Source organism: Palaemon carinicauda, chromosome 13, assembly GCF_036898095.1.
Source record: "Palaemon carinicauda isolate YSFRI2023 chromosome 13, ASM3689809v2, whole genome shotgun sequence".
Classification (NCBI taxonomy): domain Eukaryota; kingdom Metazoa; phylum Arthropoda; class Malacostraca; order Decapoda; family Palaemonidae; genus Palaemon; species Palaemon carinicauda.
In genome coordinates this window covers 137502770-137525400 of record NC_090737.1, presented here as the reverse complement: position 1 = coordinate 137525400, position 22631 = coordinate 137502770, and the positions used below count along the sequence as shown (strand labels likewise).

General features: G+C 41.6%; 1 protein-coding gene across 2 annotated transcripts in view; it reads left to right on the top strand.

The window, feature by feature from the left end:
• Positions 1-5195: 5195 nt before the first annotated feature.
• LOC137652490 (rRNA N6-adenosine-methyltransferase METTL5-like) overlaps positions 5196-22631 on the top strand; it is a 53123-nt gene continuing 35687 nt past the window's right edge. Inside the window, exons 1-2 of one of the 2 annotated variants that reach the window (XM_068385929.1) lie at positions 5196-5308; positions 22299-22411. The gene's annotated coding sequence lies outside the window, so the exon portion shown is untranslated. Of the gene's footprint in view, positions 5312-22298; positions 22412-22631 lie in introns of both variants that reach the window. The other variant, XM_068385930.1, reaches the window with a different exon arrangement.

The following is a 22631-nucleotide window of genomic DNA, read 5'->3' as shown; positions in this document are numbered from 1 at the left end:
TTAAAATATGGTGGTTATTTTACAATATCTTGTATAATACTATAATGTAATTCTTAGTCTATTCAAGAAAGAGCTATTGCAAAATATGGTGGTTATTTTACAATATCTTGTATAATACTGTAAGGTAATTCTTAGTCTATTCCAGAAAGAGCTTTTGCAAAATATGGTGGTTATTTTACAATATCTTGTATAATACTGTAAGGTAATTCTTAGTCTATTCCAGAAAAAGCTTTTGCAAAATATGGTGGTTATTTTACAATATCTTGTATAATACTGTAAGGTAATTCCTAGTCTATTCCAGAAAGAGCTATTGCAAAGCATGGTGATTGTTTTACAATATCTTGTATAATACTATAAGGTAATTCTTAGTCTATTCCAGAAAGAGCTTTTGCAAAATATGGTGGTTATTTTACAATATCTTGTATAATACTGTAAGGTAATTCCTAGTCTATTCCAGAAAGAGCTTTTGCAAAATATGGTGGTTATTTTACAATATCTTGTATAATACTGTAAGGTAATTCCTAGTCTATTCCAGAAAGAGCTTTTGCAAAATATGGTGGTTATTTTACAATATCTTGTATAATACTGTAAGGTAATTCCTAGTCTATTCCAGAAAGAGCTTTTGCAAAATATGGTGGTTATTTTACAATATCTTGTATAATACTGTAAGGTAATTCTTAGTCTATTCCAGAAAGAGCTATTGCAAAGCATGGTGATTGTTTTACAATATCTTGTATAATACTATAAGGTAATTCTTAGTCTACTCCAGAAAGAGCTTTTGCAAAATATGGTGGTTATTTTACAATATCTTGTATAATACTGTAAGGTAATTCCTAGTCTATTCCAGAAAGAGCTTTTGCAAAATATGGTGGTTATTTTACAGTATCTTGTATAATACTGTAAGGTAATTCCTAGTCTATTCCAGAAAGAGCTTTTGCAAAATATGGTGGTTATTTTACAATATCTTGTATAATACTGTAAGGTAATTCCTAGTCTATTCCAGAAAGAGCTTTTGCAAAATATGGTGGTTATTTTACAATATCTTGTATAATACTGTAAGGTAATTCTTAGTCTATTCCAGAAAGAGCTATTGCAAAGCATGGTGATTGTTTTACAATATCTTGTATAATACTATAAGGTAATTCTTAGTCTATTCCAGAAAGAGCTTTTGCAAAATATGGTGGTTATTTTACAATATCTTGTATAATACTGTAAGGTAATTCCTAGTCTATTCCAGAAAGAGCTTTTGCAAAATATGGTGGTTATTTTACAATATCTTGTATAATACTATAAGGTAATTCTTAGTCTATTCCAGAAAGAGCTTTTGCAAAATATAGTGGTTGTTTTACAATATCTTGTATAATACTGTAAGGTAATTCTTAGTCTATTCCAGAAAGAGCTTTTGCAAAATATGGTGGTTATTTTACAATATCTTGTATAATACTGTAAGGTAATTCCTAGTCTATTCCAGAAAGAGCTATTGCAAAGCATGGTGATTGTTTTACAATATCTTGTATAATACTATAAGGTAATTCTTAGTCTATTCCAGAAAGAGCTTTTGCAAAATATGGTGGTTATTTTACAATATCTTGTATAATACTGTAAGGTAATTCCTAGTCTATTCCAGAAAGAGCTATTGCAAAGCATGGTGATTGTTTTACAATATCTTGTATAATACTATAATGCAATTCTTAATCTATTCCAGGAAGAGCTATTGCAAAGTATGGTGATTGTTTTACAATATCTTATATAATACTATAATGTAATTCTTAATCTATTTCAGGAAGAGCTATTGCAAAGCATGGTGATTGTTTTACAATATCTTGTATAATACTATAATGTAATTCTTAGTCTATTCCAGAAAGAGCTCTTGCAAAAACAATTACGATCGTTTTGCAATATCTTGTATAATACTATAATGTAATTCTTAGTCTATTCCAGAAAGAACGCTTGCAAAATATGGTGATTATTTCACAATACTATATCTTGAATAATACTATATTGAAAATCTTATTCTACTCGCAAAGAGCTCTTTTAAAATATGGTGGTTATTTTACAATATCTTGTATAATACTATAATATAAATCTTATTCTAACACTGGAATGGGAAGACTGAAGGTTCTATATTATGCAAAATTGATTTTTTGTAAGTATTCTGTAAGTATTTGTAAGTATTTATTTAAATACTTATTCGTGACATTTCATTGATCCACGAAAGGAAGTGTTATTAAAATTTTCTCTTTTTATTTTTTTAAAAATTCCCTGCGAGAATTGTGATAAATGGGGGAAACTAAAGATGTTGGTATAATGAAAAATGGTAGAATATTGTTTTGGGGGAATTATGAAGTATGGGAATTTAAAAACGAGACTTATAATAGCACAAAATGTGTAATAGCAGTGATCTAACGTTAAAAATTGTTCCACGGTCCACAATTGATAGACATTAATCAGAAAGATCTTTATAGAGTTCTTTCAGCCTGTAACTGCATTTTCTTTATACCCTATTTTTATTCTCTTCCTTTTTGCCGACTAACATCTAGCTTTTACTTCATAGTGTAACAGATGCATTCTCCTCCAGTTGAACTTAATGGGTTATTCATAGTTTGTGCTCAGCAATCTGGTCCACATTACAGTACTAGCTTTAAGGGCTGTTATCTGGTCCTATCACACATGGAAATCCTGTGTCCTACGGGACCTAATAAATGTTTTCCTTATAGGTATTTAGAGTATCACACAACCTTGCTCCAAATCACAAGTACACGCAAAAATAGTTGATTCAGTATGTACTCTTGTGCGCCATTCTTACAATGTTGTAAAATTATATCTATATTGGATATTTTATGTTCCACTGTACAGGACCAAGAAAGTGGGACATTGAGCATTAAATGGCTCACACAGTTAACATGGTGGTGTCTATTATTCATACTGTTGTTAGACTGTGAGCATGGTGTCTCGAAGCAGTCTTCCGATGGGGCATAGCACTAGGGTTAAAAGCCACCTACGAATGACAGAGGCAAGGGACAGTAACAATGCCACAGAGACTAACCATATATTGGGCTAGGAACTTGCCAATCTCATGCCGGAGCTTATTGTAAATTTGACAATTGGGATGTTGTGTTCATATCGAGATTCCATCCTCCACTGGTGTTCTCTTGTGACTCATATTTTCTGTTATGAGTTTCACCATCTCTCCTCTACAGTTTAACTAGGGGCATTGGGCTGATGACAGCCGTGCTTTGTTCACCCCACCCCCATCCATTTCCTGAAGAAGGTCAGTATGTCTCGCTCATCAAGTTAGAACTTTCCTCCTCTGGAATCTGCTCTGGGACTCACACCTAGTTATCACCAAAGGATATCTCTTCTAGTAAAATTGTCAGAGGCAGGAAAGTTCTTATGGCTGCTTAAGGCACTAGTCTCCAGCTACTAGCTACCAATAGCTGGATGCTGGCAATAATTATTAGCGGCCTCTTTTTACTGTCTCATCATCTATTGTGTCCGTCTCGTCTGAGGGTTCTGATCTGCGGAAATTAGTACTACTGATAGATACTTGTCGAGCTTGATGATACGTCAGCATGGCAGTTCCTCGTCCCATACAAGTACTTGGTCTGGAATTTGAACTATAGAGGCTTCTCTTTAAGTATAAGGATCCTGCAGTTAACAAAGTCTGCAAGAGTTCTATCCTCTAAAAGCTTGTGGAGTGGAGAATAATCTACAAACACAGTGAGGTTAGGTTATCTCAATAGGAACAACCTAGCCTTTTGTTCACAACAATTTACCTTGCCTTGTCAAGCAGGAAACAATGAGTACCTCAACAACATTGCTACATAAGTCAATTCTCTAGCATCTCTTTCATCAGAAAGGGAACTAGATACTGGTACGACTGCATTGCTCCTAGAATTTAACAAAGCCTATGCCATAGTCGGTAATGGCAGCCAGGGGCTATCCTTTACCAGGTGTTAACCCAAAACTTCACTTGCAGATGATCATACTAATATACTTGCTTCTCTGTTAGCTTATTCAGGAGCTTCCTAAATTGGCCCATGGCATATTGTCAGATATGGTAGGATTAGCCGGGATTTAAAAGTTCTTTATAGTGGAAAGGCAGTCACTGGTAGAGTTATAGGTGTCCCAACCAAGGTGGAAGCCCATGAACTCAAGGGTCCAGTTCTTAAGAAGGGACTTCTTAAGAACTGGGCCCTTTCTGTCTGTGTCTTGCGAGCGGTGTTCTTGTTTACGTACAAGACTAGGAAGAAGATTGTGGGTTAAAATGTTTCCTCAACCCTTGCATCTTGTACAAAAAAGTGTTACATCTATACACACATTTTAGTTTCTAAAGGGCATCTCTTATGACATCGATGCTCGTTGTATATAGATATTGCTAGTAAAAGTGACTCAGGAGCTTCCTTTGACACTGGAAACGAGTACCCTATGTAGTGATAGACGTAGTGAGAACTAGCTTTCTTCATCTAGCTCTACCAGATGAAAACCCATTGGGTGTCAATAAGTCTTGAAGCAATGTAAGAAGACCCCGGATACTATTTCAAAGGATGCTAGAGTCTTGATGTGTTTCAATAAGGCAAAAAAACATTAAGGCGCTGGTAGTTCACTCCGCACCTTTAGTTGACCAGTCTTCTTGGTGACTACTATCATTCTAGGACACCATTCCATTGCCTCCCTTGCAGAAATAATAAAGGGAAACCTATTCATAGCTAGCTCATAGAGTCTGCAACAAAATATTTGATCATATGAGAAGTATTGTTTGAATATTTGTAATTTTTCAACGTGGGGTGCTATATTTGTAGTAGAACTGTGAAATTTTAAATTTTGCTTCTTGGCATGTACTGTTATTGTTATTTTGGTATACAATTGATTTTGAGTTATTTGTAAAAGTGGTTGTTTGGCAAAATAGGAAACATCAATTGCTACTTATAGGCTTATTTTCAAACAGTAATGGACGTGGATTAGTTATCAGTGTTAATTTGAATATATTAAACTATGTCTGCTCATAATTTTGAGTAGTACCATAATACTTTATTTAACCTTTCATTATTCTTTGACTGGTTCTTGTACTGTTTTGTCTTTCTCTCCACATCAGGTTTAATACTTCTTTTTTCTTTTCTATATTTGTTTCAATAAATAAAGACAATCCTACTATTTTCTTCAGGTCTTCATGCCCTTAATTATGTGTGCAAATTGAGAGAAGATGAAGCGCTGTCCACTTTGTTTACAATTTCTGGACATCGCCGTCGTCAATCTGATCATTCTGATGTTTATAAATAGATAATGGCATCTCAGTCCAATAACAGAGGTGGTATGAGTTTTATGTTAATTGTGACTAATTTTTAAGAATTAGTATAAGAACATTATATTTAATTTACGTAGATTAAGGTGTGGATAATTTAACAACGCTACCAGTCATCTCGGTCCATGGTAGACTAAATTTGACGGTATATATACGATTCTATAATTTCTAGCCCAATTCACGTACCATATATTTTTCCTATTCGCTTTCTTATGTTTTGGAACCTTTGTAATTCGCAGGAACAGACTGGAAATCACATTTTACAAGGGAAGCACAAATGTACACCACCTAACCTAATGTTCGCCACCTAACCTAACCTAGGAGTCATATCCATACCTACTTACTTACCAGGGGTCTATGCTCCACTCCAGCCCCCCCTTAGACTTCCATGCGGAGCATTTGTATATCCGCGGCTAGTTCCTCCCACGTGCATAGAAAATGGACACCAACTAACCTAAACTTCCCCCACTTAACCCAACCTACAAGCCGTGTCCTTGCCTACTTACCTATCGGGTGGCTAACGTGCCCCTGCGACCCTCCTTACAATGCCGTATTCTTAGTCAGCCGTCATCACACATACAGGTGGCTGCTATCATACATACACCCCCTCCCATATTTTTAGCTCACCCTGACTTTAGGAACTACATTCACCACTGTGTTTTATCCATAACTGACCATAAATATTGGGGCAAACCACCTGTTCATAAGTTTTTTTTTATTATTAACACAATTATGAGGGACCTCCAGAGGGAAACCCAGCTTTTGGGTGGGGGAAAAACACTAAAAACAAGTGATTTACTGCAATTGGAATGGTCCAAAATGCATAATAAAAACCAGATAACCAGTTGGAAAAATATGTGATTCATGTAATTGGCTGGAAGTTAAAGTATCATAATTACCTATACTGTAATTCATATTACATTCCCCAAATGAATTTTGCTCAGCCTAGGTTTGTTCTACTTGCAAATACAGTCAACATAATCTCACTGGACCTCTATTTATGGAAGTGGTACAAGGATGAGGTGCGCACACCAATCACGTTGGTCATTTCGTTGATAATTTTTACTTTCTGATGAGCATCAATAGCTACATACTGAACGAAGTGCGTTTTGAATATAAATAATTGAAATGAATGAAATTACAGTAAATTTTGAAAGAGATTCAACTTTTATTTTGTAGACATTTTCTTGTGACAGTAGTCGTGCTGGAACTGATGCGGAGAGTGGAAAAAAATTTCCGTTGTAGAATAATTTCCAGATACTTGTGCATAAATATTTGGAGTCTCTTAATTGGTTAAAAAAAAAAACTGATGAATTGAAAAAAAAACACAAAGCTCCCCAAAGCGATTTAAACCAACGCTTGTATTCACCAGTCTCCTAAAGCTAAACAATTGATTCAGACTCCAAAATAATGGTGTTCACATTTTAATCTATTGATATGTAAGTTATGATGTCCCAGCCCCCATAATCATAAAGAGAGTAATGCCAAAGTAGCAAGCACCCATCCATTTTTTATAGCCAATTCCAGTTTTCCTATAAATTAATATATCATATATTATCCAATTTTATATAGGCTATTCCTGCTGGTATATTTAGCCTTTACTAATGGAAACTATGGTAAAGGTACGGGCTGGCTGGGTGGTATTGGTACATGAGAGGACTATATTAATTAAGTGTCTTTATAACTAGAAAATTACAGGTATCTGACAGTTTTAGTAATCAAAATCGTTCAAAGCCCCCTAAAATGTACTAGAAGCACCTTGTATTTTCTCCTTTAAGATTATTGGTAATACACTTTTACAATGCATCCTATGAGGACCCCCCATCGATAGGTAAGGATAAGACGGTTTAGGTTAGCTGGAGAATCTTAGGTTAGGTCATATATCTATACGTCTCCCATGTAAAGCATGAATTTTCAGGTGTAACTTCTTGTGTTTAACAGCAGCTTTGTAACTTAAAAAATATAGGTTTCCGAAAGATGTTATTATTAAAATTGTTCAAAACACTTAAGAGTAATTCTGAAACACTTCATATTTTTCAATATTAAACTTACCCGATAATCATGTAGCTGTCAACTCTGTTGCCCGACAGAATTCTATGGAGGGATACGCCAGCTATCACAAAACTAGAAGGGGGTGTTCTTACCAGCGCCACCTGTGGCCAGGTACTCAAGTACTTCTTGTTGACACCTCCTCAATTATTCCTCTGTCGTGCTTCTGACAAGACGTTCTGGGATACGCTTATGTTCTTGGAGTTTTTTCACGACTTTGGTGAAGTATTTCTCTTTGATTTCGGCTGTCGCTTTACTGGAAACTTCTATTTTAGCTTAGTTAGCTTTTGGAATTAATTTGATTATTTTTGGTGACGAAGAGAGTATGAACTCTCGTTCACCTTTCAATGGCCGACCCTTCCCTTAGACGGAAGTGTTGGTGTCTAAGAGAGTATAGACTCTCTTTCTTAATTTTGCTTAACAAAAGTTATAGATTTATTTTATATCTCTCCGCCTCTTATAGGCCTCTTCGATTAACTTCCTTTTATTATAAACTTATTAAAATTAATTTTTATATTTGTTTATATTCGACCTTCCTAATAGTAGGCGGTCTTTTCTTGGTACCGAAGTTAATTATCGTGAGCCCGTCATTTCGGTTTTACCTGTTAACATATTATGCTATTTTAAGGTCTTTGAAAGAATTTCTTTGATAGTCTCGTACTTTTTCAAAGTTGAACTAACGTTTTGTTTGTCTCGGCAGTTGTTGACGTTCAGAACGTTTCAACTTGCACTCTATCGTTACGATAGAGAAAGAATGTTCACGGTTTCACATTGCAGTAAGAGTAACCGTGTCTAGCGTTTTGTTCATTCTTTCTTAACTTAATGGTTTTGATCCTAATAAGGAACTTTTCTTTTTGGGAAATATTTCAGTTTTTTCCTTTAACAATAATATGTTTTAACGATATATATGATTGGGCTCTTCTCTCAGGTTCTAAGCAAGAGAGAGAGAGAGAGAGAGATAGAGACGGAGGGAGAAAGAGGATAAACGTTTCCCTCAAGCCTGCCAGGCGTACGAGTAACGTCGTTATTGTTTTGCTCTTATCCCTAGTCTCTTTAGGGGAAGAAACTAAACGTTTCTAGAGTGATCTAGTGTTTAGTCTCTTTCCAGCCACTGAATTTTCTTTCATTAGATTTTTCTGTTACATTGTAATTCTGTTTTCGCAATTACTAACTTTTGAGAAGGATAGAATTGCGTGTTTCAGGTACAAACCACTTAAAGTTTCGAGTTCAGTGAAATAAGTGCAAACAGAAATCAAAGTGATAAGTGATTAGCGCAAAGTATGTCAGTGTTATGCGTGAGGGTACTTTTGTGCGCGCCAGTCGTCCTCCCAGTCCGGGACCTCTTGCAAGCTCCCAAGCCCAGGGGAGAAGCAATGTCGAAGGGCATAAGGGTTCGGCAGGCCTTGATCGGCGCACAGAAGTATCCTCGGTGGTTGTGGGCGTGTCTTACCGAGACCGTCACTCCCACCCGCAGACGATTGAGCCCTTATTTTGCTCGTCTGCAGAAGAGATTTAGAGGAGAAAATAAAGGCAGAGTTACGCTGGTCTCAGGTCTCAAGACCTCTTAAACGTAAAGTCCAGACCTATGCCAGACGTACGAAGTAAAGTTCAACAACCCGGCTGCACCCGTTCAGCCTGTGCTGCACCCGCCTGCACTCGCTGCACCCAGTCGCAACACCATCTGCCAGGCGTACGATGTTGTGGACTCTACTACAGTCCATGCAAGCACAGCTTTCGGACTTGATGCGTGAGTGTCGTGCTGAGAGTGTTGCACCTCCTGCACCTGTGGTGCACCAACCTCCTGCACCCGTTCAGCCTGTGCTGCACCCGCCTGCACCGGTGGTGCACCAACCTCCTGCACCCGTTCAGCCTGTGCTGCACCCGCCTGCACCGGTGGTGCACCAACCTCCTGCACCCGTTCAGCCTATGCTGCACCCGCCTGCACCGGTGGTGCACCAACCTCCTGCACCCGTTCAGCCTGTGCTGCACCCGCCTGCACTCGCTGCACCCAGTCGCAGCTCCATCTGCCAGGCGTACGATGTTGAACCACTTTCGGAGTTTGCTGTTCACAGTGTTGTTCAGCCTCAGCCTTCTTTAAGGCAACCCTTGCTTTGGGATCAGGAGAGTTACACTCTTCCTCCTCCTCCCCTTGCTGCTCCTCCAGTGGTGCAACTCTCGGTTGGGGTACAACAACCTCTCCCCTCCGTGAGTCTGTCTGCTCAACCAGCGCTGCACCGAGTTCAACCCTCATCTAGGCAAGCTCATCTACACCATGCACTTGCGCCTCAGGAGCCTCAGCTTGCTAGAACTTTACCTTGTTCTGCGCAGCCTCAACCTTCTCATGCTCCACTCATCTCTCAGGAACAGGAACGGACTACTCCGCCTCCGTCCTCCGCTTAGCTGGTACAATCCTTGGGTGCAACTCTTGCTAGGAGTCAACCTCCTTCACCCTTGCACCTGCCTTCTGCTCCGTCTGTTGTTCAGCCTATGCAGTCTGAACCTCAGGTTTTCCCTCAAGTTGAGGAAACCTCTGTTGTTGTTCCAGCTCGTTCTGACTCTGCTGTTCAGCATACCATGGTTCAACCCCATGCAAGCATGCATTAAGCACTCTAGCACTGGTCATGGAATTTCTGAGAAATGTTAAACGCCATGCACACGCTCTGCTTTCCTTTCAGCAGGCTCTGCTTACAGCAGGCTCTACTTCCTACATGCTTCTGCATACAGCATGCTCTGCATTCAGCATGCTCTGCATACAGCATACTCTGCATACATCATGCTCTGCATACCTTACCGCATGCTTCTCAACACATCTTGGGTTGTTGCCAACTCACTAGACTGTCAAGCAGTTTCATAACGTTGCCTTCTAGTCTGCTGCTTTGCACCAGTGAACCCTCACTCAGAGAACTTAGCTTTTCTAGGATAAGGTCCCTGTAGATGAGAAAGTTCTTTTCTCCCTCCTTCTGATATTCCCTTGAGGACTCTGTCATTTGGAGGGAGCCTTTAGCTGCATAACCTCTTATGGACTTTTATTTAAGCATAACATGCTTACAGGGAAGGTAATGGTTACACTTCAGCCGCTAATCCCGTCTGTTACCACACCTGCTCCCATAGACCTTGAGCTGTGTTGCATGACATGCAGTCCAAGCTTAGTCCTTGTTAGAGGATTTTTTGTTTACGGAGTCAATGTGTCACGGGGAAGACGTTCAACAACCAACAGAAGGGACTTGTTGTGACGCAGTGGGCAACCTCAGCAACCCGTTAAGGAGTTGTCTGTACGACCCAGACAGTCTAGACAGATTCGGGTTGTCACTGTACTTCCTCGCTTGCCCATGATTGACAGTTTACAGACTGTGCAGCAGTATCATGATCTTGTGTCCGGCTCCGTCAGACGACTGGCTTTTAAGAGCTCCCTCAAGTCGTCGCTGTCTGGAGATTTTCAAATGGACTATGGATCTGACCAAGGAACTGGGCCTCCTGGTCAATTTTGAGGAGTCTCAGCTCGTTCCATCCCAGACCATTGTCTCCTTGGGTATGGATCTTCAGAGTCGAGCTTTTCGGACTTGTCCGTCGGCCCCAAGGATCTTCCAAGCCCTAGAATGCATCCAGAGCATGCTGAGAAGGAACCGATGCTTAGTCAGGCAGTGGATGAGTCTAACAGGGACACTTTCATCGCTGGCCCTGTTCATCGAGTTAGGGAGACTCCACCTCCGCCCCCTTCAGTATCATCTAGCTGCTCACTGGATAAAGGACATGACGCTAGAGACGGGCTCAGTTCCTGTTTCCGAAGAGATGAGGTCTACTCTAACGTGGTGGAAGAACAGCATTCTTCTCAAGGAAGGTCTACCATTGGCTGTTCAGTCCTCCGACCACCGTCTCTTCTCGGACGCATCGGACACGGGCTGGGGTGCGACACTGGACGGACAGGAATGCTCGGGAACATGGAATCAGGAGCAAAGGACACTTCACATCTATTGCAAGGAGTTGTTGGCAGTTCATTTGGCCTTGATAAACTTCAAGTCCCTCCAGCTTAACAAGGTGGTGGAGGTGAACTCCGACTACACCACAGCCTTGGCTTACATCTCCAAGCAGGGAGGGACTCATTCGAGGAAGTTGTTCGAGATCGCAAGGGACCTCCTCATTTGGTCAAAAGATCGAAAGCTCACGCTGGTAACGAGGCTCATTCAGGGCGATATGAATGTCATGGCAGATCGCCTCAGCCGGAAGGGTCAGGTCTTCCCCACAGAGTGGACCCTTCACAAGAATGTTTGCAGCAGACTTTGGGCCCTGTGGGATCAGCCAACCATAGATCTATTCGCTACCTCGATGACCAAGAGGCTCCTCTTGTATTGTTCTCCGATTCCAGACCCAGCAGCAGTTCGCGTGGATGCCTTTCTGCTGGATTGGTCCCATCTCAACCTGTATGCATTCCCGCCGTTCAAGATTGTCAACAGGGTACTTCAGAAGTTCGCCTCTCACAAAGGGACACGGCTGACGTTGGTTGCTCCCCTCTGGCCCGCGAGAGAATGTTTCACTGAGGTACTGCAATGGCTGGTCGACGTTCCCAGGACTCTTCCTCCTAGAGTGGACCTTCTGCGTCAACCTCACGTAAAGAAGGTACTCCCAACCTCCACGCTCTTCGTCTGACTGCCTTCAGACTATCGAAAGACTCTCAAGAGCTAGAGGCTTTTCGAAGGAGGCAGCCAGAGCGATTGCCAGAGCAAGGACGACATCCACTCTCAGAGTCTATCAGTCTTTATGGGAAGTCTTCCGAAGCTGGTGCAAGGCCAATGCAGTTTTCCTCAACCATTACCAATGTAACCCAGATTGCTGACTTCCTGTTACATCTAAGGAACGTAAGCTCCCTATCAGCTCCTACGATCAAGGGTTACAGAAGTTTGTTGGCAGCGGTTTTCCGCCACAGAGGCTTGGATCTTTCCTCCAACAAAGATCTACAGGACCTCTTAGGTCTTTTGAGACCTCAAAGGAACGTCGGTTGTCCACTCCAGGCTGGAATCTAGACGTGGTCCTAAGGTTCCTAATGTCATCAGGATTTGAACCGCTCCAATCAGCCTCTTTTAAGGACCTCACATTAAAAAACTCTTTTCCTCGTGTGCTTAGCAACAGGTAAAAGAGTAAGTGAGATCCACGCCTTCAGCAGGAACATAGGTTTCACATCTGAAACGGCTACATGTTCCTTGCGGCTCGGTTTTTTTGGCTAAAACGAGCTTCCTTCCCGTCCTTGCCCTAAGTCGTTCGAGATCCCAAGCCTGTCCAACATGGTGGGGAACGAACTAGAGAGAGTACTTTGCCCTGTTAGAGCTCTTAAGTACTATTTAAGAAGGTCAAAACCATTACGAGGACAATCAGAAGCCTTATGGTGTGCTATCAAGAAGCCTTCTCTACCAATGTCTAAGAACTCAGTTTCTTACTACATCAGGCTTCTGATTAGAGAAGCAAATTCTCATCTGAAGGAAGAAGACCTTGCTTTGCTGAAGGTAAGGACACATGAAGTGAGAGCTGTGGCTACTTCAGTGGCCTTCAAACAGAACCGTTCTCTGCAGAGTGTTATGGATGCAACCTATTGGAGAAGCAAGTCAGTGTTCGCATCATTCTATCTCAAAGATGTCCAGTCTCTTTACGAGTACTGCTACACCCTGGGTCCATTCGTAGCAACGAATGCAGTAGTAGGCGAGGGCTCAGCCACTACATTCCCATAATTCCATAACTTTTTAACCTTTCTCTTGAATACTTTTTATGGGTTGTTCGGTCGGCTAAGAAGCCTTCCACATCCTTGTTGATTTGGCGGGTGGTCAATTCTTTCTTGAGAAGCGCCGAGGTTAAAGGTTGTGATGAGGTCCTTTAGTATGGGTTGCAGCCCTGTATACTTTAGCACCTTTGGGTTGATTCAGCCTCCAAGAGGAACGCTGCGCTCAGTAAGGAAGACGAACTTAAAAAAGAGACAGAGTAACGGTTCAATTCGACTTCCTTACCAGGTACTTATTATTTCATTGTTATTTGAGATAACTGTTATATGAAATATGGGATACTTAGCTATCCTTTAATCTTGTACACTGGTTTTCACCCACCCCCCTGGGTGTGAATCAGCTACATGATTATCGGGTAAGTTTAATATTGAAAAATGTTATTTTCATTAGTAAAATAAATTTTTGAATATACTTACCCGATAATCATGATTTAATTGACCCTCCCTTCCTCCCCATAGAGAACCAGTGGGACCGAGGAATAATTGAGGAGGTGTCAACAAGAAGTACTTGAGTACCTGGCCACAGGTGGCGCTGGTAAGAACACCCCCTTCTAGTTTTGTGATAGCTGGCGTATCCCTCCATAGAATTCTGTCGGGCAACAGAGTTGACAGCTACATGATTATCGGGTAAGTATATTCAAAAATTTATTTTACTAATGAAAATAACATTTTTCCAAACTATTAGTGTTTTTTATTGTATTGTGTATGCCAATTTACTAGCTGAGTCATAGATAAGAGGAATTTTAATCCCATTTTACTAAGTCAAAAAGATATGACCAAACCTAAGGTACTGCCACTAACCTAACCTATGACTCCCCAAGTTACCTCTACCAAAATCATCTTAGGTATTAGTTTGTAAGAGGACAATATTAGTTTGAAACTTACATAAATGTAAAGTTTTTCAATCACTTTTTTTACATAACCTATATTTGAAATTAAACGATAACCTAGATACTTAAGTTACAGTAATTAGCGACTCCAAACTCCAACATCTTTGAAAATTAATTTCCCATTTCCTATACCATTAGAACCTGGTTATCATTTGCAATCACCTTCCAAGTAACTATTTTGAACTGTTTTCACTATCACAGAACTTTTTTAGGCCATGAATTAATTATTACCTTCACTTCTATAGTGATGGAGATCTAGTGTCCCAACAATTTTCGACTGATTCTGTATTTTAGACCTCGCAGATTTTTGACGGCACTGGGGTTTACCCTGTCGGATTCTGTCTTTTGGAGTCCCATGCATCCTGCATTGGGCAGAAAGGATGAGGACTTCTTTTGTTCTAGGTTCATTCAGGGTTTCCATGAATTCTTGGTTTTCAATATTAAACTTACCCGATAATCATGTAGCTGTCAACTCCGTTGCCCGACAGAATTCTACGGGAGGGATACGCCAGCTATCACTATACTAGAAGGGGGTGTACTCACAAGCGCCACCTGTGGCCAGGTACTACAGTACTTGTTGTTGACGCCACCTCACTTTTTCCTCTGTCGTGCTTCCGGCAAGACATTCTTGGATACGCTTATGATTTTGGAGTATTGTTCACGGTTTGGTGAAGTATTTCTCTAAAATTTGCAGCTATTCGCTATACTGGAAACTTCTATATTAGCTTAGTTAGCTTTTGGAATTAAATTGATTAATTATGGTGACGAAGAGAGTATGAACTCTCTTTCACCTTTTAATGGCCGACCCTTCCCTTAGACGGAAGTGTTGGTGTCTAAGAGAGTATAGACTCTCTTTCTTAATTTTGCTTAACAAAAGTTATAGATTTATTTTATATCTCTCCGCCTTTTATAGGCCTCTTCGATTAACTTCCTTTTATTATAAAATTATTAAAATTAATTTTTATATTTGTTTATTTTCGACCTTTCCTAATAGTAGGCGGTCTTTTCTTGTACCGAAGTTAATTAACATTGAGCCCGTCATTTCGGTTTTACCTGTTAACATATTATGCTATTTTAATGTTTTTGAAAGAATTTCTTTGATAGTCTCGTACTGTTTTCAAAGTTGAACTAACGTTTTGTTTTGTCTCTGCAGTTGTTGACGTTTCAGAACGTTCAACTTGCGCTCTATCGTTACGATAGAGAGAGAATTTTCACGGTGTCACGTTGCAGTAAGAGTAACCGTGTCTAGCGTTTTGTTCATTCTTTCTTAACTTAATGGTTTTAATTCTACAAAGGAACTTTTCATTTTGGGAAATATTTTCCTTTAACAATAATATGTTTTAACGATATATATGATTGGGCTCTTCTCTCAGGTTCTAAGTAGAGAGAGAGAGAGAGAGAGAGAGATAGAGACGGAGGGAGAAAGAGGAGGATAAACGTTTCGTTCAAGCGAGTAACGTTGTTATCGTTTTTACTCTTCTCCCTAGTCTCTTTAGGGGAAGAAGGTAAACGTTTCTAGAGTTTTTTCTTGTTCTCAAGCTTTATGCGGTGAGAGAATTTAAACGTAGTTTATTTGATCTAGTGTTTAGTCTCTTTCCAGCCACTGAATTATTTATCTTTCATTAGATTTTTCTGTTACATTGTAATTCTGTTTTCGCAATTACTAACTTTTGAGAAAGGATAGAATTGCGTGTTTCAGGTACAAACCACTTAAAGTTTCGAGTTCAGTGAAATAAGTGCAAACAGAAAATCAAAAGTGATAAGTGATTAGCGCAAAGTGTCAGTGTTGTGCGTGAGGGTACTTCTGTGCGTGTCAGTCGTCCTCCCAGTCCGGGACCTCTTGCAAGCTCCCAAGCCCAGGGGAGAAGCAATGTCGAAGGGCAAAAGGGTTCGGCAGGCCTTGATCGGCGCACAGAAGTATCCTCGGTGGTTGCGGGCGTGTCTTCCAGAGACCGTCACTCCCACCTGCAGACGATTGAGCCCGTCTTTTACTCGTCCGCTGATCAATTGTCAGGGAAGAAACGCTGGACTCAGGTCTCTAGACCACTCTAACGCAGAGTCCAGTCCGCGAGTGCTCAACCGGGCTGCAGTCATTGGCTCAGCTCTGACTCGCCGCAGTCATCTGTCGACTGCACTCCGCCCAAGAGGAGTAAGGTTCTGCCGCAACAGATCTCTGCTGTTAAGGCTTTGCCTCAGCAGACCTTAGTGTCTGCCGACCCCAAGTTGGCTCTACTGCAGTCCATGCAGTCACAACTTTCAGTATTGATGCGTGAGTGTCGGGCTGAGAAGGTTGCGCCTCCGCCTCCGCCTGCACTCGCTCCGCCTGCGCTCGCTCCGCCTGACCGCAGTACCGCCTGCCAGGCGTACGATGTTGAGCCACGTTCTGAGTTTACTGTTCCCAGTGGTGTACAGCTCCCTCCGCCTTCCTTAAGGCAACCTCAGCAATGGGATCAGGAGGCTTATACCTCTCTTCCTCCGCTTCCACTTGCTGCTCCACCATTGATGCAACACTCGGTTGAGGTACAACAACCTCTCCCATCCATGAGTCAGTCTCCTCAGCTCTCGCTGCAGCGAGCTCAACCCTCCTCTAGGCAAGCTCCACAACACCTTAGCCTTGCGCCTCAGGAGCCTCAACTCGCGAGACATTTACTATGTTCTGCGCAGCCTCTACCTCATCGCTCTCCGCTTGCTACTCCGCTTCCGCCAACCACTCAGCAAGCGCAACCCTTGAGTTCAGTCACTCATGCTATGAGTCAGCCACCTCAACGCATGCATCTGCCACTTTCTCCTCAACTTGAGAAATTACAAATGACAATAATAACACCTCATTACTTTCACACAAACATTATGATAATGGAGGTTATTTGTCTTACTTATATAAAAATATATATGTATTCCTTGCAATATATTTTTAACAATATCGCAAAATATGGCAAAAATATCTTCAAAACAAAAATGAATCATGAGTTATGAATGTAAGGTAAATATTATGTTGATATTAAAACCCCATGCAAGCATGCATGAAGCACTCTAGCACTGGTCATGGAATTTCTGAGAAATGTTAAACGCCATGCAACACGCTCTGCTTACCTTACAGCATGCTCTACATACAGCATGCTCTGCATACAGCATGCTCTGCATACAGCATGCTCTGCATACAGCATACTCTGCATTCAGCATGCTCTGCATACAACATGCTCTACATACAGCATGCTCTGCATACAGCATGCTCTGCATACAACATGCTCTGCATACAGCATGCTCTGCATTCAGCATGCTCTGCATACAACATGCTCTGCATACAGCATGCTCTGCATTCAGCATGCTCTGCATACAACATGCTCTACATACAGCATGCTCTGCATACAGCATGCTCTGCATACAACATGCTCTGCATACCTTACCGCATGCTTCTCAGTCATACATCTTTGGTTGTTGCCAACTCACTAGACTGTCAAGCAGTTTCATAACGTTGCCTTCTAGTCTGCTGCTTTTGCACCATTGAAACCCTCACTGAGAGAACTTAACTTTTCTCGGATATGGTCCCTGTAGATGAGAAAGTGCTTTTCTCCCTCCTTCTGATATTCCCTTGAGGACTCTGTCATTTGGAGAGGAGCCTTTAGCTGCGTAGCCTCCTATGGACTTTTATTTAAGCATAACATGCTTCCAGGGAAGGTAATGGTTCCACTTCAGTCACTAACCCCGTCTGTTACCACACCTGCTCCCATAGACCTTGAGCTGTGTTGCAAGACATGCAGTCCAAGCTTAGTCCTTGTTAAAGGATTTTTTGTTTACGGAGTCAGTGTGTCACTGGGAAGACGTTCAACAACCAGCAGAAGTGACTTGTTGTGACGCAGTGCGGCAACCTCAGCAACCCGATAAGGAGTTGTCTGTACGACCCAGACAGTCTAGACATCTTCGGGTTGTCACTGTACTTCCTCGCTTCCCCATGGTTGACAGTTCACAGACTGTGCAGCAGTACCATGATCTTGTGTCCGGCTCCGTCAGACGACTGGCTTTTAAGAGCTCCCACAAGTCGTCGCTGTCTGGAGATTCTCAGATGGACTATGGATCTGACCAAGGAACTGGGCCTCCTGGTCAATTTTGAGGAGTCTCAACTCATCCCATCCCAGACCATTGTCTCCCTGGGTATGGATCTTCAGAGTCGAGCTTTTCAGGCTTTTCCGTCGGCCCCAAGGATCTTCCAAGCCCTAGAATGCATCCAGAGCATGCTGAGAAGGAACCGATGCTCAGTCAGGTAGTGGATGAGTCTAACAGGGACACTTTCATCGCTGGCCCTGTTCATCGTGTTAGGGAGAATCCACCTCCCCCCCTTCAGTATCATCTAGCTGCTCACTGGATAAAGGACATGACGCTAGAGACGGTCTCAGTTCCTGTTTCCGAAGAGAGGAGGTCTTCTCTCGCGTGGTGTAAGAACAGCTTTCTTCTCAAGGAAGTCTACCTTTGGCTGTTCAGAAACCCGACCGCCGTCTCCTCTCGGACACATCAGACACGGGCTGGGGTGCGACTTTGGACGGACAGGAATGATCGAGAACATGGAATCAGGAGCAAAGGACACTTCACATCAATTGCAGGAGTTGTTGGCGGTTCTTCTGGCCTTGATAAACTTCAAGTCCCTCCAGCTTAACAAAGTGGTGGAGGTGGACTCTGACAACACCACAGCCCTGGCTTACATCTTCAAGCAGGGAGGGACTCTTTCGTGAAGTTGTTCTAGATCGCAAGGGACCTCCTCATCTGGTCTAAAGATCGAAAGCTCACGCTGGTAACGAGGTTCATTCAGGGCGGTATGAATGTCATGGCAGATCACCTCAGCCGGAAGGGTCAGGTCATCCCCACAGAGTGGACCCTTCTCAAGAATGTTTGCAGCAGACTTTGGGCCCTGTGGGGTCAGCCAACCATAGATCTGTTCGCTACCTCGATAACCTAGAGACTCCTGTTGTATTGTTCTCCGATTCCAGACCCAGCAGCAGTTCACGTGGATGCTTTTCTGCTGGATTGGTTCCATCTCGACCTGTATGCATTCCCGCCGTTCAAGATTGTCAACAGGGTACTTCAGAAGTTCTCCTCTCGCAAAGGGACACGGCTGACGTTGGTTGGCGCCGCTCTGGCCCGCGAGAGAATGGTTCTTAGAGGTACTGCAATGGCTGGTCGACATTCCCAGGACTCTTCCTCTAGGAGTGAACCTTCTACGTCTACCTCACGTAAAGAAGGTACACCCAATCCCCCACGCTCTTCGTCTGACTGCCTTCAGACTTTCGAAAGACTCTCAAGAGCTAGGGGCTTTTCGAAGGAGACAGCCAGAGCGATTGCCAAAGCAAGGAGAACATCCACTTTCAGAATCTATCAGTCTCAAGGGGAAGTCTTCCGTAGCTGGTACAAGACCAATGCAGTTTCCTCAACCAGTACCACTGTAACCCAGATTGCTGACTTCCTGTTATATCTAAGGAAAGTAAGATCCCTTTCAGCTCCTACGATCAAGGGTTACAGAAGTATGTTGGCAGCGGTTTTCCGCCACAGAGGCTTGGATCTTTCCACCAACAAAGATCTACAGGACCTCCCTAGGTCTTTTGAGACCTCAAAGGAACGTCGGTTGTCCACTCCAGGCTGGAATCTAGACGTGGTCCTAAGGTTCCTTATGTCATCAAGATTTGAACCTCTCCAATCAGCCTCTTTTTAGGACCTCACATTAAAAACTCTTTTCCTCGTGTGCTTGACAACAGCTAAAAGAGTAAGTGAGATCCACGCCTTCAGCAGGATCATTGTTTTCACATCTGAAACGGCTACATGTTCCTTGCAGCTCGGTTTTTGCTAAACGAGCTTCCTTCACGTCCTTGGCCTAAGTCGTTCGAGATCCCAAGCCTGTCCAACTTGGTGGGGAATGAACTGGAGAGAGTACTTTGCCCAGTTAGAGCTCTTAGGTACTATCTAAAAAGGTCTTAACCTTTACGAGGACAATCAGAAGCCTTATAGTGTGTTATCAAGAAACCTTCTTTTCCAAGTTCTAAGAACTCAGTTTCTTACTATTCAGGCTTCTGATTAGAGAAACACATTCTCATCTGAAGGAAGAAGACCTTGCTTTGCTGAAGGTAAGGACACATGAAGTGAGAGCTGTGGCTACTTCAGTGGCCTTCAAACAGAGCCATTCTCTGCAGAGTGTTATGGATGCAACCTATTGGAGAAGCAAGTCAGTGTTCGCATCATTCTATCTCAAAGATGTCCAGTCTCTTTACGAGTACTGCTACACCCTGGGACCATTCGTAGCAACGAATGCAGTAGTAGGCGAGGGCTCAGCCACTACATTCCCATAATCCCATAACCTTTTAACCTTTCTCTTGAATACTTTTTATGGGTTGTACGGTCGGCTAAGAAGCCTTCCACATCCTTGTTGATTTGGCGGGTGGTCAATTCTTTCTTGAGAAGCGCCGAGGTTAAAGGTTGTGATGAGGTCCTTTAGTATGGGTTGCAGCCCTGTATACTTTAGCACCTTTGAGTTGATTCAGCCTTCCAAGAGGAACGCTGCGCTCAGTAAGGAAGACGATCTTATTAAAGGCAGAGTAACGGTTCAAGTCGACTTCCTTACCAGGTACTTATTATTTCATTGTTATTGTGGATAACTGATTATATGAAATACGGGATACTTAGCTATCCTTTAGTCTTGTACACTGGTTTTTCACCCACCCCCCTGGGTGTGAATCAGCTACATGATTATCGGGTAAGTTTAATATTGAAAAATGTTATTTTCATTAGTAAAATAAATTTTTGAATATACTTACCCGATAATCATGATTTAATTGACCCACCCTTCCTCCCCATAGAGAACCAGTGGACCGAGGAAAAAGTGAGGTGGCGTCAACAACAAGTACTGTAGTACCTGGCCACAGGTGGCGCTTGTGAGTACACCCCCTTCTAGTATAGTGATAGCTGGCGTATCCCTCCCGTAGAATTCTGTCGGGCAACGGAGTTGACAGCTACATGATTATCGGGTAAGTATATTCAAAAATTTATTTTACTAATGAAAATAACATATTTCGTCCTTTTCCAGAACTCCAAGGGTGTTGTTTTTTATAACCCTTCAGATAATGAGTAGGGTCCCCAGGTCTTTTCTATCCTTCCCTCTCTCTGGCAAAGTTATTCCCTGAGTTATATAAAAATGACGATTTAACAGTAAATGAGCATTACGTGATATGAAATGTTAGATACTCTGAATGAACAAGGTGAAACAACAGTGGAGGTACTGTAGAGAGTAGGGTTTCCCTGGTGTATAGGACCGGAAAAGCAGCCGTCAAAGTAAAGTAAGCAAAGTACAGGTCATAGCCTTCTGTCCTTGTACCCCTTTTTGTTCTTTTGGGCCTCTTACAAATGGTTCTCAGAACTTTTGGAATCTCTGTTCTTCTCTCTCAGTCCCCTTTTTACTGATGTTTCAGGGGCACTTTACACCTTCGCTTCTTGCCCAGATTCTGTCAGGAGATTTGAGAGTCAAATCTCTTGGTCCTTCAGTCACCTGTCTTACTTTTTCAGTCAATTGTTCTTCCCTTATTGGTCCTTCTGTCACCTGTCTTAATCTTTCAATCAATTGTTTTTCTCTTATTGGTCCTTCTGTCACCTGTCTTACTTTTTCAATCAATTGTTCTACCCTTATTGGTCCTTCTGTGACCTGTCTTACATTTTCAATCAATTGTTCCACTCTTATTGGTCCTTCTGTCACCTACCTTAATTTTTCTGTCAATTGTTCTTCCCTTATTCACTCAAAATACTACAGTACCATACACCTTCCCTGGCATACTTAGTAACGTGAGGCCCCCGTAATTCTTAGTCACCTTTGCGCCTTTATATGCTGGAATAATTGCTCCTGTCACTCATTCCTTTGTACCATTTCCCTGAGCAAAATGTTCTTTACAATCCTAACATTATCATAATGCAGCATGTTACTTGTAATTCCATATATTTCTGTTGGTCTTTAGAAAAAAGATGGGAATATGTTGAGCACATGATTGCAAACTCTAGGAATGATCATGCTTATACCGTACATAGGGTATATTTTTGTACCGTCTATATAGAGTATGTACCATATATGTTGTGTGTGTTTTAGTGGTATTCTTGGTCCATTTGGAGCTCTTTGGGTGAGTTCTAGAAATATAATTCCATAGTACTTCTTAAAAAAAAAAAGAATTATAAATTCTGGAGTTATTCCTTATAAGGGAAAAGTCATACACAGAAATAGTTGTTAATGCATGTCTGTTTGTCTGTTTTCATAGTAATCTTCAATTCGCAGATAACAACCCGCAAAGAAAAATATTAGAAGAATTGCAGTTAAAAAAGCAGTTGATTCTCAAGCAAGGAGCATCTCAGCCTTTGAATACACCAGCCACATCAGCTCAACCTACGGTAAGAAAATTCCTTCTCTTTCTCTTTTAGAAGTACAGGTATAATCTTGATCTTTTTGTGGGTAAAATATATCAATTGTAGGAGTATGCAATACCAAATACGTTTTCTTTTTTTTTAGATTTTCATACTCTTTTCTTATAATGAAAATTTTAGTTATGTCATGATACTTACATTAATATGAAGGCATCACCAGTCAAGCAAATTACAGTTGTTCCGTAAC